The sequence below is a fragment of the Myotis myotis genome, unplaced genomic scaffold (assembly GCF_014108235.1).
Source record: "Myotis myotis isolate mMyoMyo1 unplaced genomic scaffold, mMyoMyo1.p scaffold_m19_p_6, whole genome shotgun sequence".
NCBI classification, from domain to species: Eukaryota; Metazoa; Chordata; class Mammalia; order Chiroptera; family Vespertilionidae; genus Myotis; species Myotis myotis.
The window spans coordinates 5,080,167-5,082,527 of NW_023416368.1; the positions used below are offsets into that span (position 1 = coordinate 5,080,167).

The following is a 2,361-nucleotide window of genomic DNA, read 5'->3' on the forward strand; positions in this document are numbered from 1 at the left end:
CGCGCAGGGCCCGCCTCCCGCGTCCTCACGTGACCCCCGCGCCGACTCCGCCCCTCGGGGGGTCCGGAGAGACAGGCTCCGCCCCCACCTGGCGGGGCTGCGGGCCGCTGCTCCCCGAAGGGACGTCACTCACCCCACGGTCAAGTCAGCAAGGTTTTCTCATAAGAACGTGGCCCTTATAGGAAAAGAGTGTAGTTATTTACAGCTTTATCTTTTTTTTAATATTAATATATTTTGATTAATTTCAGAGAGAGAGACATCATTGATGAGAGAGAATCATTGATGAGAGAGAATCATTGATGGGCTGCCTCCTCCACGCCCCCCCACTGGGGATGGAGCCCACAACCCCGGGCATGAGCCCTGACCGGGAATCCAACCGTGACCTGGTTCACAGGTTGACCCTCAACTACTGAGCCACGCAGGCCCGGCTCTATCGTCTTTTTATACAACAAACCTGAACAATGGTGAGTTATCGTGAAAGCTCAGAAATCCCTGTGTGCGCTGTAACGTAGGAAACATCCCCACTCTGCAGCGCAAGAAACTCAGGCTCAGAGAGGAGGGTCGGGGTCTTGCCCAAAGCCACAGAGCCGGCCAGTGGCTGAGCCGGATTCAGCTTCTCCTGGTGTGATACTCAAAGTCAGTGGTTGCTTTTTTTTTAATCCTCACCTGATGGTATGTTTATTGATTTGAGAGAGAGAGAGAGAGAGAGAGAGAGAGAGAGAGAGAGAGAGAGAGAGAGAAACGTCCACCTCTCTGTGCCCGGGTGGGGGATCAAACCCACAACCTTTTAGTGTATAGGACGAGGCTCTAACCAACCAAGCCACCTGGCCAGGGCAAGGCCAGTGCTCTTATCCTGCACTATTGTGCGCCTTGTGCACCGTGCCAGGTTCTGGGGCTCCAGAAATCAATCAGAACCCCCTCCCGGAGTTCACAGGCTGGTGAGGAGAGGGACTTGCCAAGGGCCACTCATTGGCAGTGGAAGGTACAGTGGACAGTAGTGTGGGACTTTCCACCCCAGGGGGTCCTGAGCTGAGCCTTGAAAGAGGAGTAGGAATTAGCCAGGATAATGAGAAGATGAGCCTGGAGTCTCTGATGCTTGCCACAGATTCTCACATGTGTTGATTACAGCGCGCCACAACCTTGGAACAAGGAGTAAACCAATTCTCAGAGGTCAAGGAGCTTGATAAAGCTGGTGGGCAGAAGCAAGGAAGGAAGCAGATCTATAAACCAAATCCAGCGTTGCCCTGCAAGTCACACTTCCGCCCCCCACCTCACTTCCTGATTTCTTTCTTCATCAACTAGAATGGATTCTTGCGTTAAATGGGAAGTTGGACCGCCAATCTTTCACTCTGTACCAACTCTTCAGACACGATGCCAAGCCTTTATCTGCTCCCCCAAAACTCAGCCTTGGTAGTTATTCTATTGTCCTTGAGTTCCAGTCTGAGCACCTCCTTCTCCAAGACCTGTTTCATTCTGTTAGCGCATCTTTTGCGGCATTGTACTTGTTTGTGTGTATCTTCTTTTTATTAAAAATATATTTGTATTGATTTCAGAGAGGAAGAGAGATAGAAACATCAATGGGCCGCCTTCTGCATGCCCCCTACTAGGGATCAAGCCCACAACCCCAGGCATGTGCTCTTGATCAGAGTCAAACCCAGTACCCTTCGGTCCATAGGCTGGCAACCTATCCACTGAGCCAAACCAGCTATCGTTGTGTGTGTATCTTAACCAGCCCTCTAAAAGAGGGCAAACTCCTTGAGAACAGGCACTGTTTAGCTACTCTATGCTCTTAAGGGACACTTTATACAGAGAATGTGCTCAATAAACACTTGTACAAATGAATTAAATAGTGAAGAAGGGGTGAGATCAGCCAAAATTAAATTAGAGAAAAAAGTATGCTCCTACTTCCCATTTCCTTTCTTAAAATTTACTCAATTTTTTATTAAGTTATTTTTAATTGAATTTATTGGGGGTGACATTGGTTAATAAAATTATATAGTTTCAGGTATACAATTCGTGTACAATTCTATAACACATCAACTGTATATTGTGTGTTCACCACCCCAAGTCAAATCTCTAAATTTATTTTTAATTGTGGTAAAATATATGTAACATAAAATTTACTGTCTTAACCATTTTTTAAAAAAATATATTTTATTTATTTTTTACAGAGAGGAAGGGAGAGGGACAGAGAGTCAGAAACATTGATGAGAGAGAAACATCGATCAGCTGCCTCCTGCACACCCTCTACTGGGGATGTGCCCGCAACCACGGTACATGCACTTGACCAGAATCGAACCTGGGACCTTTCAGTCTGCAGGCCAACGCTCGATCCACTGAGCCAAACCGGTTAGGGCTTAA

General features: G+C 47.4%; 1 long non-coding RNA gene across 1 annotated transcript; it reads left to right on the forward strand.

The window, feature by feature from the left end:
* The first annotated feature begins 113 nt into the window (after positions 1-113).
* On the forward strand, positions 114-1,538 carry LOC118658033. Its single transcript, XR_004968185.1, has 2 exons — positions 114-464; positions 1,129-1,538. It is a non-coding gene; the product is annotated as an uncharacterized LOC118658033 (long non-coding RNA).
* The last annotated feature ends 823 nt before the right edge of the window (positions 1,539-2,361 follow it).